Here is an 18,520-nt window from a genome sequence, read left to right on the forward strand (position 1 = left end):
TAGAGACAAAGTGAAGTCGTAATTCAACAGCTCAGACACGAGACGTATGTGGCAGGGTCTACAGAAAATCATGGACTACAAAAGGAAAACCAGCCAAGTCGCGGAGACCGACGTCTTGCTTCCGGACAAGATTAACACGTTCTTTGCCCACTTTGAGGATAGCACAGTGCCACTGACGTGGCCCGCTACCAAGGACTGTGGGCACTCCTTCTCCATGACCGACGTGAGTAAGACATTTAAACGTGTTGACCCTGGCAAGGCTGCCGGCCCAGATGGCATCCCTAGCCACGTCCTCACAGCATGCGCAGACCAGCTGGCTGGCCTGTTTACGAACATATTCCATCTCTCCCTATCCCAGTCTGCTGTCCCCAAATGCTTAAAGATGGCCTCCATGTTCCTGTACCCAAGAATGCAAAGGTAACTGAACTAATAGACTATTGCCCTGTAGCATTCACCTCTGTCATCATGAAGAGCTTTGAGAGACTAGTCAAGGATCCACAGGCGATGCAATTGCCATCACACTGCACACTGCCCTATCCCATCTGGACAAGAGGACTACCTACTGTATGGGGCATACAACAGTCTCAGCTCTGTATATTTTGCTGTGAAGAGACAGAATCAATAGATCATTTATTCTGGTGTTGCCCCTATGTAGCTTGTTTCTGGTGACAGGTTCAGGAATAGCAAAAAAATCACCAGATGCAACTACAATTAACCTTACAAATAGCAGTGTTGGGCGATTTGGAAAGCCATAGTCAGTCAATAAATAATACTCATAGGAAAGGTTGTCATATTTAGCTCACAATCTGTGGAAATGTATAAAAATAATAAAAAATACATCTGCTAAACACTTTTATGCGACCAATAAAATTTGATTTGATGCCATCTGATTCACTCTCTGACAATCCTCCAGAGCCAACCAGGGACACTATATTATCCTAGGAATCTGGACGAGAAATAGGAATGATCCTCGCTCGGCTTGGATGACACCCCTATCAACTGCCAACACCACTACTGCTTTCTCCCAGCCTCAGACAACACCATTCCCCAGGTCACTCCACCAGAAGACCCTTCGCCAGCAGCCCCAATCTTTCTCAAAAAGTTAGCCTGACTCCCAATGGAAGTTGATCCCAGCCATTGACAATGGTCACACGAACTGGTCTGAGCCAAAGCCTACTGAGCGTGTTTCCACCCCAGACAAACAGGACAGCACTTGAGTATCTTTAATTTTCATTGTGAAACCATATGCCCTAGAGCACGGTACAAACTCGACTGGTTAGCCTTTTTTAACTTCCTCTTACCACTGGCCATCTTACTCAAGCAAGGAAGCACTGGCTATACAAGCAGTCAGAAAGTAGTGTGTTTTTAGCAAACACAAATCTTACCCATGCAAGGAAACATTAGCTACACAAGCAGAGCAGAAAGTAGTTAGCTTTTAGCAAACACAAAAACTGATACCAAGACCCAAAACCCTCAAAATCTAGGGGGACAAGTACTCTTTCGTAGTCTTCGTGAGCTTGAAAAGTTTGTAAATTGCGTGACACATTCTTTCTTCAGACGAGGGGGATTCCGAGGGCGGGCTCGGCATCCATTGGCACATTGAGCGTGATTTCTGTTTTATTCAGGTGAATATGATTGGTCATTGACTCCCCATAGTATGTTATACCAGGTGACCCACTGAAAGGGAACCACTTAGACTGCTGAGATCTACTCTGGGTTTCCCCTCCTGCCAACACCTGATTAAGCAACTGTGTATGCCAACAGACTTCTCCTTCCATACACTCTCTTCCAAGTTATATTTCTCTCTTTCAGAATGTAAACACTTCAAAGGCTATCAGTGTTGAGGTATGCCTCTGCGCTTCAGCAAAGAAAGGTAAAGGTGGGGTGCGCAACAACAATGACAGAAATCTTGAGAAGGGCTTACCAAGAAAAACTTCCAAAAGGAGTTACAGCACTCTCTACAAAAAAAGTAGAGATTCATATATTTTAGTTCACTTTATATATTTTTGTTCACTGTACAGGATGCGAAAATGTGACTGACATTTCGTCAAGTCACCTGTTCGCATTTTGGGTCTCTTTCTCTGGATTTAGACACTCAAATATCACCTATTTTATTATATATATTTTTTTTACATTGTTTTGTCTCATTACTTTTGTATAGGCTATAAATAAGAGCTAAGTGCAATGGTCAGGTCAGTCTGAGGAAGACGTCAGCTTGACGTCAAAACGTCAGTCACCTGTTCGCATCCTGTACAATAAATCAATCTCTACTTTTTTTTGTTGAGCGCTCCGACTCGTTTCTACCTCAAATGAGTCCGTTTGGACGTTTTTATTGGTAAGCCCTTCTCACACTTTTTCATTTTAAGTTTTACAGTTATTCAAGCTTTGTTCAAGCCGTGCATCTACTGGCACAAGTTGTATTTTAAAAGGTTTGCTTGATTTCACACACACTAAGCCCTGCGACTGAGTGCCCGGCATACCATTGAAGCTCTAGGTTGATACATGGGCTGCACAAGGAAATAATTAATAACGCAGCTGCACAATAACACTTGTCTTGTTTCTTAACATACAACTTTAAGCTAATGTTTGAATACCCTTTTTAGAAACTACGATATGTCAGGCCACACGCTACACCCCCATAACCTCCCTTCCCCCCTTCTCTCCATTGGAGTGCTCTCTCCTCTGTGGATGAGCACCGGCCGGTCCAACTGATAATGACAGGGGGAGTTGAAAAAGGAGTAACTTGCCATGTCCCCCCTCTCTGATTCATTAATCCGATTTCCACTGAGCTCTGTCCCACCTTCTACACCTTCCACACATTTATTCCCCTAAACTTAATTGATTGAATGGATATGCTCGTTAGGATGTGGAGAAATTGGGAGAAATTAACACCGCTGAAGCGACACGACATGGAGAGAGTTTCTGGTGAAACAATAGTCCTCCTACCTTACTCTTCCTACCTCCTCCCCAAATCCCCTACCCTGTCCACCCAAATATTCAACCCTCCACCCCCCTCCCACATGCAGGCCTTGTCCATTGAGATTTGTATTGTACACAGCTGCACTGATGCCTGGGCAAATGAATGAATGGACAGATTTGGGGGCTGAGGGGTCAGGGGAGATGTGGGTGGAGAGATGGATAGAGGGGGGCAGGGGTAGAGGTATTAGAATGGGTGGAAGTAGATTGTATGCAGTGGAGTTTGATATAATTAGTGCGACCCTTCTCCTTGTCCGTTCATATCCACCTAGAAGGACTTGCCCCCAATCTCTTATCCCCTTCAGTCCCACCCATTTCTAACATATACCCGGAAAGTCTAGCCTCCTCTCTCAGTCTATAGGGGTAGAGGTCACAGCTCTTCCAAGCACCTGGAGGAGAGATCAAACGCAGCTTTGATTTGGCCCACCCTGGACGCCGTAATTACTGTTATATTGCTGTTACATCGCGATGAGTAGGAGCAAGGAGCGGGACATTGTCATTGCTGAGAACCCCCCCACACACACGGACACACAAACAAACGAACACACAAACACAAACAAACAAACACACACTGACAAACCTCCTACCCATTGGATTGGAGAGTTTAGGAGACCCCCCCCCCCTTCCTCCCTCTAACTCTCTAAACGTAAAGCAAGACTCTGGGAGGGAGGAAAACTTCAGCAAGGTCAGTTGCAGCGGTTATAAAAATGTGGTAGCATAACTTGGTCTGTTTCAACTGCAAACTACACTTGTGGTCATTGATTGCTAATGTAAACCACAAGGAGTGTAGACTGCAGCTTGAACCCTCAATCGGTCTCTCGCTGGATTAACCCTCTACATCTTTATAGCTGGCTGTTTATTTCCTCAGGCTGGGTCGAGCAGAGACTTACCTAAAAGATGGGTGTAGCTTTCCTATTTAGTAGGTGTTTAGTAGGTCAGAGGACTATTGGTTATAGATTTCCTCCAGTGATACAGCCATAAATCAATCCAAGTGTTTATGTACAAACACAGAAGCAGCAATGTGATTCCTGAAAATAAACACACACAATGGAATAAGTACACACACATACACACACATACTGTAAGTGCACACATGAGCATACAGTATATACAGGGCCGGACTAGTGTACAGGTTTTCCAGAGCTGAAACCCCTGGGCACAGGCCCGTAGGGGGCCAAGATATTACGGAATTATATACCGTATACTGTACATTATACTGTACATTGCTGTGCAAAAGTATTTGCCCCCTTTCTGATTTTCCTTATTTTTGCATATTTTTGATACTGAAGGGCGCCAGAGGAGATGGCTGCAGTTTTACGGGCTCCTAGATTTTTTTGCTATTTTGTGTGTTTTTTTTGCATTGTTTGTAACTTATTTTGTACATAATATTCATGCCACTGTCTGTTATGAACGAAAGAGCTTCTGGATATCAGAACAGCGATTACTCACCTCGAACTTGACAACGATTTTTTCTTTAACAAGTCGGACGCAAAGGATTTACTCGAGATACCAGGCCCAAATCCCTGTCATTTGCATGAAGAAAAGACACCGATACAGGGGACGCAGGTCGGAGTGCTTTGTGAGAATTGTTGGCGAGTTAGTAACCTGCCTCTACCATCCATCCTATTGGCCAACGTGTAATCATTGGAGAATAAACTGGATGATCTCATTTCAAGACTATCCCACCAACGGGACATTAAAAACTGTAATACCTTATGTTTCATCAAGTTGTGGCTGAATAACGACATGGATAACACACATTGGTAAGATATAACAGCTGCCTCCGGTAAGACAAGGGTTGGCGCTCTGTGTCTATTTGTCAATAACAGCTGGTTCACGAAATCTAATATTAAGGAAGTCTCAAGGTTTTGCTCACCTGAGGTAGAGAATCTCATGATAAGCTGTAGACCACACAATTTACCAAGAGAGTTTTCATCTATATTTTGCGTATCTGTCAAATTTACCACCACAAACTGATGCTGGCACTAAGACCGCACTCAATGACCTGTATAAGGCCATAAGCAAACAATACATTTTTTATTTCCACTTTATTTAACCAGGTACGCAAGTTGAGAACAAGTTCTCATTTACAACTGCGACATGGCCAAGATAAAGCAAAGCAGTGCCACAAAAACAACAACACAGAGTTACACAAACAATCGTACAGTCAATAACACAAAACAAAAGAAAAATAGAAAAATATATGTACAGTGTTTGCAAATGTAGAAGATTAGGGAGGTAGGCAATAAATAGATCCTAGTGGCGAAAATATTTACAATTTAGCATTAATACTGGAGTGATAGATGTGCAGATGAGGATGTGCAAGTAGAGATACTGGGGTGCAAAAGCTGGGGTGTAAGAGGGTAAGTAATAATATGGGGACGAGGTAGTCGGGTGTGCTATTTACAGATTGGCTGTGTACAGGTACAGTGATCGGAAGCTGCTCAGACAGATTGATGCTTAAAATTAGAGAGATATAAGACTCCAGCTTCAGAGATTTTTGCAATTTGTTCCAGTCATTGGCAGCAGAGAACTGGAAGGAAAGGCGGCCAAAGGAAGTGTTGGCTTTGGGGATGACCAGTGCAATATACAGTGGGGCAAAAAAGTATTTAGTCAGCCACCAAATGTGCAAGTTCTCCCACTTAAAAATATGAGAGAAGCCTGTAAGTTTCATCATAGGTACACTTCAACTATGACAGACAAAATGAGAAATTTTTTAATGAATTTATTTGCAAATTATGGAGGAAAATAAGTATTTGGTCAATAACAAAAGTTTATCTCAATACTTGGTTATATACCCTTTGTTGGCAATGACAGATGTCAAACGTTTTCTGTAAGTCTTCACAAGGTTTTCACACACTGTTGCTGGTATTTTGTCCCCATCCTCCATGCAGATCTCCTCTAGAGCAGTGATGTTTTGGGGCTGTTGCTGGGCAACACGGACTTTCAACTCCCTCCAAAGATTTTCTATGGGGTTGAGATCTGGAGACTGGCTAAGCCACTCCAGGACCTTGAAATGCTTCTTACGAAGCCACCCCTTCATTGCCTGGGCGGTGTGTTTGGGATCATTGTCATGCTGAAAGACCCAGCCACATTTCATCTTCAATGTCCTTGCTGATGGAAGGAGATTTTCACTCAAAATCTCACGATACATGGCCCCATTCATTCTTTCCTTTACACGGATCAGTCGTTCTGCTCCCTTTGCAGAAAAACAGCCCCAAAGCATGATGTTTCCACCCCCAGGCTTCACAGTAGGTATGGTGTTCTTTGGATGCAACTCAGCATTCTTTGTCCTCCAAACACGACGAGTTGAGTTTTTACCAAAAAGTTATATTTTGGTTTCATCTGACCATATGACATTCTCCCAATCTTCTTCTGGATAATCCAAATGCTCTCTAGCATACTTCAGACAGATCTGGACATGTACTGGCTTAAGCAGGGGAACATGTCTGGCACTGCAGGATTTGAGTCCCTGGCGGCGCAGTGTGTTACTGATGGTAGGCTTTGTTACTTTGGTCCCAGCTCTCTGCAGGTCATTCACTAGGTCCCCCCGTGTGGTTCTGGGATTTTTGCTCACCGTTCTTGTGATACTTTTGTCCCCACGGGGTGAGATCTTGCATGGAGCCCCAGATCGAGGGAGATTATCAGTGATCTTGTATGTCTTCCATTTCCTAATAATTACTCCCACAGTTGATTTCTTCAAACCAAGCTGCTTATTGCAGATTCAGTCTTCTCAGCCTGGTGCAGGTCTACAATTTTGTTTCTGGTGTCCTTTGACAGCTCTTATGTCTTGGCCATAGTGGAGTTTGGAGTGTGACTGTTTGAGGTTGTGGACAGGTGTCTTTTATACTGATAACAAGTTCAAACACGTGCCATTAATGCAGGTAACGAGTGGAGGACAGTGGAGCCTCTTAAAGAAGAAGTTACAGGTCTGTGAGAGCCAGAAATCTTGCTTGTTTGTAGGTGACCAAATACTAATTTTCCACCATAATTTGCAAATAAATTCATTAAAAAAATCCTATCCTTTTTTTTCTCATTTTGTCTGTCATAGTTGAAGTGTACCTATGATGAAAATTACAGGCCTCTCTAATCTTTTTAAGTGGGAGAACTTGCACAATTGGTGGCTGACTAAATACTTTTTTGTCCCACTGTACCTGCTGGAGAGCATCTACAGGTGGGTACTGCTATGGTGACCTGTGAGCTGAGATAAGGCGGGGCTTTACATACCTCTGCGAGCTGAGATAAGGCGGGGCTTTCCCTAGCAAAGACTTATAGATGACCTGGAGCCAGTGTGTTTGGCAACAGATATGTGGTGAGGGCCAGCCAATGAGAGCATAGAGGTCGCAGTGGTGGGTAGCATATGGGGCTTTGGTGAGAAAACGGATGGTACTGTTATAGACTACATCCAGTTTACTGAGTAGAATGTTGGGGGCTATTTTGTAAATGACTTTGCGGAAGTCAAGGATAGTCAGTTTTACAAGGGTAAGTTTGTCAGCATGAGTGAATGAGGCTTTGTTGCGAAATAGGAAGCCGATTCTAGATTTAACTTTGGATTGGAGATGCTTAATGTGATTCTGGAAGGAGAGTTTACAGTCGGACCAGACACCTAGGTATTTGTAGTTGTCCACATATTCTAGTTCAGAAACGTCCAGAGTAGTGATGCTAGTCGGGCGGGAGGGTGCGGGCAGCAAACGGTTGAAGAGCATGCATTTAGTTTTACTAGCATTTGAAAGCAGTTGGATGCCACGGAAGGAGTGTTGTATGGCATTGAAGCTCGTTTGGAGGTTTGTTAGCACAGTTTCCAAAGAAGTGCCAGATGTATACAGAATGGTGTCATCTGCGTAGAGGTGGATCAAAGAATCACCAGCAGCAAGAGCGACATCATTGATATATACAGAGAAAAGAGTTGGCCCGAAAATGGAACCCTGTGGCACCCCCATAGAGACTGCCAGAGTTCCAGACAACAGGCCCTCCGATTTGATACACTGAACTCTCTCTGAGAAGTAGTTGGTGAACCAGGCGAGGCAGTCATTTGAGAAGACAAGGCTATTGAATCTGCCGATAAGAATACGGTGATTGACACAGTCGAAAGCCTTGGCCAGGTCGATGAAGGCGGCGGCACAGTACTGTCTTTTATCTATGGCGGTTATAATATCGTTTAAGACCTTGAGCGTGGCTGAGGTGCACCCATAACCAGCTCGGAAACCAGATTGCATAGCGGAGAAGGTACGGTGGGATTCGAAATGGTCGGTAATTTGTTTACTATCTTGGTTTTCAAAGATTTTAGAAAGTAGGGGCAGGATATATTTTGGTCTATAACAGTTTGCTTCTAGAGTGTCTCTCACTTTAAAGAGGGGGATACCACGGTAGCTTTCCAATCTTTGAGGATCTCAGACAATACGAAAGAGAGGTTGAACAGGCTAGTAAATGGGGTTGCAACAATTTCGGCGGATCATTTTAGAAAGAGAGGGTCCAGATTGTCTGCCCCAGCTGATTTGTAGGGGTCCAGATTTTGCAGTTCTTTCAGAACATCAGCTGTCTGGATTTGGGTGAAGGAGAGGGGGAGGATTTGGGCAAGTTGCTGCAGGGGGTGCTGAGATGTTTGCAGGGGTAGGGGTAGCCAGGTGGAAAGCATGGCAAGCCGTTTAAAATGCTTATTGTTTCCTATCCTCAGTGCAGTGGGCAGCTCTTATTCTCCATGGACTTTACAGTGTCTCAAAAATGTGTCCTACAGGAAGCACATTTCTGTTTGAAAAAGCTAGCCTTAGCTTTCCTAACTGACTGAGTGTATTGGTGGTTCCTGACTTCCCTGAAAAGTTGCATATCGCGGGGCTATTCGATGCTAATGCAGAACGCCACAGGATGTTTTTGTGCTGGTCAAGAGCAGTCTGGGATGAACCAAAGGCTGATGTTAGTTCTACATTTTCTGAATGGGGCATGCTTATTTAAGATGGTACACATGCAGACAATGAGGCAGTGATCGCTGAGATCCTGGTTGAAGACAGCAGAGGTGTATTTAGAGGACAGGTCAGTCAGGATGATATCTAAGAGGGAACCCATGTTTACGGATTTAGGGCTGTACCTGGTAGGTTCCTTGATGATTTGTGTGAGATTAAGGGCATCTAGCTGAGATTGCAGGTCCCAGTTTAGGTCACCTAACAGTACGAACTCTGAAGATAAATGGGGCGTGATCAATTCACATATGATGTCCAGGGCACAACCGGGGGCCGAGGGGGGTCTATAACAAGCGGCAATGGTGAGAGACTTGTTTCTGGAATGGTGGATTTTAGAAGTGAAGCTCAAATTGTTTGGGGACAGACCTGGATAGTATGACAGAACTCTGCTGGCTATCTCTGCAGTAGATTGCAGGTCTGTCCTATTTGGCAGTTCTACCTTGTCAGAAAATGTTATTGCTAGGGATGGAAATTTCAGGATTTTTGGTGGCCTTCCTGAGCCAGGATTCAGACACGGCTAGGACATCTGGGTTGGCGGAGTGAATAAAGCAGTGAATAAAACAAAAACTTAGGGAGGAGGCTTCTAATGTTAACATGCATGAAACCAATACTTTTACAGTTACGGAAGTCAACAAATGAGAGTGCCTGGGGAATGGGAGTGAGGCTTGGGGCTGCAGGGCCTGCTTTAGCCTCTACATCAGAGTGATCATAGGGTCCATTGAGTAGCTATGCAAGCTGGAGGCACGGCAATTCAGACAGCTAGCAGGCCGGGGCTAGCATCAGGCTAGCAGGTGGGCCTCAGAGGGACGCCTCAACGGAAGAGTGTTGAAACCCCCTCAGATGGTTACATCGGCAGACCAGTCGTGATGGATTGGCGGGGCTCCGTGTTGGCAGCAAAGGGTCCAGGCCAATTGGCAGAAGAGGTATTGAAATCCAGGTATTACCTGATGGAATTATTCGGCTAGCCAGAAGAAGGGCCTAGCTCCAGGCTAGTTCCATGCTAACTGGTGCTTGCTTCGGGACAGAAACCCCCTCTGACGGTTAGGTCGGTAGACCAGTCGTGATGGATAGGCAGCAAAGGGTCCAGGCCAATTGGTGGAAGAGGTAATTGAATCCCAGGGATTGCTTGATCTCTTGGGCTAGCCGGGAGATGGGCATAGTTCGAGGCTAGCTCCAGGCTAACTGGTGCTTATGTCGGGATAGAGATGTTAGACAGGAGTAGCCACTCGGATAGCATCTAGTAAGCTGCGATGATCCAGAGTAAAGGTTCAGAGCTTGCGGTAGGAATCAGGAGATGTGTTAGAGAAAAGCAGTCCGATACGCTCTGGGTAGATATTGCGCTATGCAGGCTGGCAAGAGATGCCATGGCTGAGGCTGACAGTCCGAGGTAACAGTGATGACCGCTAGCAGTGGCTAACTGACTACTAGCTAGTAGCTAGATAGTTGGCTAGCTTCAGAAGGGGGTTCCGGTTCAAAAATGTAAAAATAGCAGATCCATACCACATTGGGTGAGGCGGGTTGCAGGAGAGTATGTTCAGTCTGTAGATGGAAAATGTTATTTAAAGAATATAATACATATACAGTATAAACAAAATATATACGAAGAAAAACGATATATACAAGTGACGGGACAAGATAGTCAAAACAGACATCCTCACTGCTACGCCATCTTGGACAAAAAAAAAGATGCTCATCCAAGTGCAGCGCTCCTAGTGGCAGGGGACTTTAATGGAAGGAAACCTATTTCATTTCTACCAGCATTTCATTCATTTCTACCAGCATGTCACATGTGCAACCAGAGGAAAAAAGGCCTCCCTCGCCCTCCATTTGGCAAATCTGACAATAATTATATCCCCCTGATTCCTGCTTACAAGCAAAAACTAAAGCAGGAAGTACCAGTGACTCGCTTAATACAGAAGTGGTCAGATGACGCAAATGCTAAGCTACAGGACTGTTTTACTAGCACAGACTGTAATATAATCCGGGACTCAGCCGATGGCATTCAGGAGTATATCACATTAGCCACCGGCTTCATCAATAAGTGCATCAAGGACGTTTTTCCCACATTAACCGTACGTACATACCCCAGCCAGGGATTACAGGCAACATCTGCACTGAGCTACTGGAGGCTTCTTGCCATGGATCATCACTGCTTCGTGCATGGATCGCCACTGGAGGCTTCGTGCCATGGATCATCAATGGAGGCTTCTTGCCATGGATCATCACTGGAGTGGAGAGACGCACAGGAGGCCTGGCTCTGGAAGCAGGCACAGGACTCACCAGGCTGGGAGCCATAAAGGAGGCTTAGTTCTGGGCGCGGGCTTTGTCCTTGGCAGATGCACCGGATACACTGGGCCGTGGAGGCGCACTGGAGGTCTAGAGTTTGGAGCCTGCACAACCCGTCCTGGCTGTGTGGTTATCTTCACCCTGCAAATGCGGTCAGCCACCGCATAACACGGTGGCTGACCAGTACGAGGCTCGCCACAGTAAGCATGTGGAGTTGGCTCAGGTCTCCAACCTGACTCTACCACACTCCCCATGTGCCCCCTCCCAAAAAATGTTTGGGGGGGGCTGCCTCTCGGGCTTCCTTGCTACCCGTGTTCCCTCATAACGCTGCTGCTCTGCTTTATCTGCTACCTTCGCCTTCCTCTCTGCTTCTACCTGCTCCCAGGGCAGGCAATCCTTCCCGGCCAGGATCTCCTCCCACGTCCAGGATCCCTTGCCATTCAAAATGTCCTCCCACTTCCATTCCTCCTTTACCACGCTGCTTGGTCCATTTGTGGTGGGAAGTTCTGTCACGGGTGTCATTGGAAGAAGAGGACCAAGGTGCTGCGTGGTGAGCGTACATTTTCTCTTTATTTGGAAAATGACGCCGAACAAAACAATAAATACTACTAAAACAAACCGTGAACCTAAAGGCTATGTGCCCTAAACAAAGTCATCTTCCCACAAAGACAGATGGGAAAAGGGCTACGTAAGTATGGTTCTCAATCAAAGACAACGATAGACAGCTGTCCCTGATTGAGAACCCTACCCGGCCAAAACATAGAATACCCACCCCAAATCACACCCTGACCAAACCAAATAGACATAAAAAGGATCTCTAAGGTTAGGGCGTGACAGCTCCTGAGGTATTGATGCAGTTTTAGCACATTTTGGGATTTTGAGCATTAAAAACACCAGAATCATTGAGAAGAAACATGTCTTGCCTACGCTGACTGCACGTCCATTTCTTTGTTTATTTGGATCCCCATTAGCTTTTGCAGAGGCAGCAGCTATTTTTCCAAAGCACTGGTACACTAATAGACAAGGATAGTCACACAAATGTAAAATACAATATGTAAACAATAGAACCTGAACAATATAAGATAATAACAATATAAACAATACAACTAAAACAAATAATGTGTGTGTTAGTGTGTTTGTGTGTGCATGTGTGTGCCCTCACAGTCCACGCCTTTTAATATTTTTTTAAAGATAATTTTGCTGTTTGCTTGAGCAATTTGAGATGGAAGTGAGTTCAAAGCTATCAGCTTTCTGTCGTGAATTCATTTTGGACTGTGAAGAGACCCCTGGTGACATGTCTTGTGGTGTATCTATGGGTGTCTGAAGAGACCCCTGGGGACATGTCTTGTGGTGTATGTGTGGGTGTCTGAAGAGACCCCTGGTGACATGTCTTGTGGTGTATGTGTGGATGTCTGAGCTGAATGATATTTGATTATGCAGACAATCTGGAATTTTCATTACAGTAATACTCTCATAAAAAATGTCACTGGCCCACACACCTGGGTTGTGTTCATTAGGTTACAAACAGAATGAAACCTGTCCAATAAGAACCACTAACTTTGTATTCCATTTTAAACCATTTTGCTATGTTGTGCCCAACTGAACCAAGCATCCCAGTTCCTTGATTAGAAGCAAAGAAGGAAAGTTGTTAACACTTTACACATAGCTTGAATTTGTAAATGATTTATAAAGGGGTTATTAAATTATGTTATTAACGGTTATTTAATCATTTGTAAAAGCATTATAAACCATTAATAAACGGTTGTATCGAATTGGGCAAAATAGTGCAATAACTGGTCAGTTTTTGCCAAATAGTGAGCCAATATTTACCTCCAGTTATTAACCATTTATACGTGTGCTTACAAATGTCCATAAGATGAACCCTTATGTGTCATCAGGCAAACTTATTTTCAATAGATTTACAGTTGAACAATAGATATTCACTTTTGGGTGTGATGCATTGTTGCTCTGTCTCAGGAACAGAAGAGGTTGGTTTTCATGATGTGTCTTGATCGACCTTTGAAACCCTTATGCCCTGGCCAAGTTTACATCCAAGAGGACATTATTCAATCATCGTTACCCCTTACCAGATTATATCAACACACACTTACCACTTCTCTGTGATAGTCCAAGTATGGTGAACGCTCTGGTGTGAAATTGTAACCGTAATACCTTTAGTTGGTGATACAGTGGAAAAGGTATCCTCGCACAAAGTTGAATGTTCTGGTATTCATACCTACCATTAATTAACTGTACATGATTAATAACAAAGTGTTGAATCTTCTCTCATTAATATAGTGATCAGTGGTGGTTGGTGCCTTTTAAACAGCTAAAATGAGGAAGAACGTTTTTTTCTTCTCATGAGCAACATACATACACTTAGGTTGGAGATATTAAAACTCATTTTTCAACCACTCCACAAATTTCTTGTCAACAAACTATAGTTTTGGCAAGTCGGTTAGGACATCTGTTTTGTGCATGACACAAGTAAATTTTCCAACAATTGTTTACAGACAGATTATTTCACTTATAATTCACTGTATCACAATTCCAGTGGGTCAGAAGTTGACATACACTAAGTTGACTGTGCCTTTAATAAACAGTTTGGACAATTCCAGAAAATGATGTCATGGATTTAGAAGCTTCTGATAGGCTAATTGACATCATTTGACTCATTTACAGGTGTACCTGTGGATGTATTTCAAGGCCTACCTTCAAACTCAGTGCATCTTCACTTGAAATCATGGGAAAATCAAAAGAAATCAGACAAGACCTCAGAAAAAAATGTGTAGACCTCCAAGTCTGGTTCATCCTTGGGAGCAATTTCCAAACGTCTGAAGGTACCACGTTCATCTTTACAAACAATAGTACACAAGTATAAACACCATGGGACCACACAGCCGTCATACCACTCAGGAAGGAGACGCGTTCTGTCTCAAAGAGTTGAACGTACTTTGGTACGAAAAGTGCAAATCAATCCCAGAACAACAGTAAAGGACCTTGTGAAGATGCTGAAGGAAAAAGGTACAAAACGATCTATATCCATAGTAAAACGAGTCCTATATCGACAGCAAGGAGGAAGCCACTTCTCCAAAACCACCATAAAAAAGCCAGACTACGGTTTGCAACTGCACATGGGGACAAAGATCGCACTTTTTGGAGAAATGTCCTCTGGTCTGATGAAACAAAAATAGAACTGTTCGCCATAATGACCATCGTTATGTTTGGAGGAAAAAAGGGGAGGCTTGCAAGCCAAAGAATACCATCCCAACTGTGAAGCACCGGGTTGGCAGCATCATGTTGTGGGGGTGCTTATCTGCAGGAGGGACTGGTGCACTTTACAAAATAGATGGCTTCATGAGGGAGGAAAAATATGTGGATATATCGAAACAACATCTAAAGACATCAGTCAGGAAGTTAAAGTGTGATCGTAAATGGGTCTTCCAAATGTACAATGACCCCAAGCATACTTCCAAGGTTGTGGCAAAATGGCTTAATGACAACATAGTTGTCACGACTCCCGCCGAAGTTGGATCCCCTGCCCGTTCGGGTGGTGCTCGGCGGTCGTCGTCACCGGCCTACTAGCCGCCACCGATCCCTTTTTCCTTTTCTGTTAGTTTAGTCTTATTAGTTGCACCTGTTCCTATTTGTATTTTCTTGATTTGCTCGCCTATTTTATCTTGTGAAGACCGCTCTTGTTTGAGCGGGATTATTTTATGTTCACGTTTTGAGTTGGAGGTGTTGTTGTGCTCCGGACCGTGTTACCCTGTGTTTTGGGTTGGTCAGTGTTTTCCAACCTGTGTTTGGGCATGACCATTTTGTGCCGGAATAAATTGCCATTTTTCCTTGAACCCTCTGCTCTCTGCACTTGATTCCTACCTTCCATTCCTAGTCAGCCGTGACAATAGTCAAGGTATTGGAGTGGCCATCAGAAAGCCCTGACCTCAATCCCATATAACATTTGTGGGCAGAACTGAAAAAGTGTGTGAGAGCAAGGAGGCCTTACAAACCTGACTCAGTTACACCAGCTCTGTCAGGAGGAATGGGCCAAAATTCACCCAACTCATTGTGGGAAGCTTGTGGAAGGCTACCTGAAACATTTGACACAAGTTAAACAATTTAATGGAAATGCTACCAAATACTTATTGAGCGTGTGTAAACTTCTTACCCACTGGGAATGTGATGAAAGAAATAGAAGCTGAAATAAATCATTCTCTATTATTATTCTGACATTTCACATTCTTAAAATAAAGTGGTGATCCTACCTGACCTAAAACAGGGCATTTTTACTCAGATTAAATGTCAGGAATTGTGAAAAACTGAGTGTAAATGTATTTGGCTAAGGTGTATGTAAACTTCCGACTTCAACTGTACCTATCCTCTTGCTCAGTTGTGCACCGGGGCCTCCCACTCCTCTTTCTATTCCTGGTTAGGGCTAGTTTGCACTATTCTGTGAAGGGAGTAGTAGCGTTGTACTAGATCTTCAATTTCTTGGCAATTTCTCGCATGGAATAGCCTTCAAGAATAGACTGACGAGTTTCAGAAGAAAGTTATTTGTTTTATTCCTTCTTTCAGCTGTGCTAACATAATTGCAAAAGGGTTTTCTAATTATCAATTAGCCTTTTAAAATTATAAACTTGGATTAGCTAACACAACGTGCCATTGGAACACAGGAGTGATATTTGCTGATAATCGGCCTCTGTACTCCTATGTAGATATTCCATAAAATAATCTGCCATTTCCAGCTACAATAGTCATTTACAACATTAACAATTTCTACACTGTATTTCAGAACAATTTGATGTTATTTTAATTGACTTTTTTTTGTGCTTTTCTTTCAAAAACAAGGACATTTCTAAGTGACTCAACTTTTGAACGGTAGTGTATGTATTGGCACTGTATGTAGGCTATGTGTGCCTTTTCTATGCATGTAGTTCTCTCCTTGAGCTGTTCTTGTCTATACATTTTCTGTAATATGTCATGTTTCATGTTTTGCTTGGACCCCAGGAATAGTAGTGGCTGCTTTCGCAACAGATAATGGGGATCCTTACATTATAACCTAAAATGCTGAAACATGGAGCCGCTGATATATCCTCGTTTAGCTGCTTACCAATTTATTTTCTTATGTCCTCAATCCTTCTTATTATGATTGTCCAATAGTTGTAGTCCTTTTATTTGCTTTCGAGTTGCATTTTTGTTTTGTATGTAAACATACATTGTTTTTTGTCTTCAGCAGAAACAATACATGCATCGGTAAAGGCCTTCTAAGATCCATGCAATCTCATATGTCAATTTATCTGCAGCAGAGGTTGTTCCGATAATCAGTTGTTGCTGTCCTTTCAGCAAACCAGTAAGTTGCTGAACTAAAATAATCCATAGGTCACTGCCAGGTGGGTATTTATCATTGTATGTTTGGTATTGAAATGGTGTTCTAAAATCAAATCAAATCAAATGTATTTATATAGCCCTTCGTACATCAGCTGATATCTCAAAGTGCTGTACAGAAACCCAGCCTAAATCCCCAAACAGCAAGCAATGCAGGTGTTGAAGCACGTTGGCTAGGAAAAACTCCCTAGAAAGGCCAAAACCTAGGAAGAAACCTAGTGAGGAACCAGGCTACCAGGTGATTATAACAGAACATGACCAAGATGTTAAAATGTTCATAAATGACCAGCATGGTCAAATAATAGGTCTGGGACAGGTAGCACGTCCGGTGAACAGGTCAGGATTCCATAGCCGCAGGCAGAACAGTTGAAACTAGAGCAGCAGCACGGCCAGGTGGACTGGGGACAGCAAGGAGTCATCATGCCAGGTAGTCCTGAGGCATGGTCCAAGGGCTCAAGTCCTCCGAGAGAGAGATAGAAAGAGAGAAAGAGAGAATTAGAGAGAGCATACTTAAATCCACACAGGACACCGGATAAGACAGGAGAAGTACTCCCGATGTAACAAACTGACCCACACCATGTTTCATTGAAATGTACAGCTGTGTGTCATCCGCATAGCAGTGAAATGTAACATTATGTTTTTGAATGACATCCCCAAGAGGTAAAATATATAGTGAAAACAACTTTTAGTGAGTTTGGAACACATCCGGTGGATAGAGAGCCATTTATTATGTTCAACATTGGAGGGCCAAGCACAGGAAGCAGCTCTTTCAGTAGTTTAGTTGGAATAGGGCCCAGTATGCAGCTGAAGGTTTAGAGGCCATGATTATTTTCATCATTGTGTCAAGAGATATAGTACTAAAACACTTGAGTGTCTCTCTTGATCCTAGGTCCTGGCAGAGTTGTGCAGACTCAGGACAACTGAGCTTTGAAGGAATATGCAGATTTAAAGACGAGTCCGTAATTTGCTTTCTAATAATCATGATCTTTTCCTCAAAGAAGTTCATGAATGTATTACTGTTGAAGTGAAAGCCGTCCTCACTTGGGGAATGCTGCTTTTTAGTTAGCTTTGCGACAGTATCAAAAATACATTTCGGATTGTTCTTATTTTCCTCAATTAAGTTCGAAAAATAGGATGATCGAGCAGCAGTAAGGGCTCTTCGATAGTGCACGGTACTGTTTTTCCAAGCTAGTCGGAAGACTTCCAGTTTGGTGTGACGCCATTTCCGTTCCAATTTTCTGGAAGCTTGCTTCAGAGCTCGGGTATTTTCTGTATACCAGGGAGCTAGTTTCTTATGAGAAATATTTTTTGTTTTTAGGAGTGCAACTGCATCTAGGGTATTGCGCAAGGTTAAATTGAGTTCCTCAGTTAGGTGGTTAACTTATTTTTGTACTCTGATGTCCTTGGGTAGGCAGATGGAGTCAGGAAGGGCATCAAGGAATCTTTGTGTTGTCTGTGAATTTATAGCACGACTTGTGATGCTCCTTGGTTGGGGTCTGAGCAGATTATTTGTTGCAATTGCAAACGTAATAAAATGGTGGTCCGATAGTCCAGGATTATGAGGAAAAACATTAAGATCCCAACATTTATTCCATGGGACAAAACTAGGTCCAGAGTATGACTGTGACAGTGAGTAGGTCCAGAGACATGTTGGACAAAACCCACTGAGTCGATTCTGGCTCCAAAAGCCTTTTGGAGTGGGTCTGTGTACTTTCCCATGTGAATATTAAAGTCTCCAAAAATTTGAATATTATCTGTTATGACTACAAGGTCCGATAGGAATTCAGGGAACTCAATGAGGAACGCTGTATATGGCCCAGGATGCCTGTAAATAGTAGCAATAAAAAGTGATTGAGTAGGCTGCATAGATTTCATGACTATTTCATGAAAATGAAAATACCCCTTTTTAATACCAGTGC

Source organism: Oncorhynchus mykiss, chromosome 4, assembly GCF_013265735.2.
Source record: "Oncorhynchus mykiss isolate Arlee chromosome 4, USDA_OmykA_1.1, whole genome shotgun sequence".
NCBI classification, from domain to species: domain Eukaryota; kingdom Metazoa; phylum Chordata; class Actinopteri; order Salmoniformes; family Salmonidae; genus Oncorhynchus; species Oncorhynchus mykiss.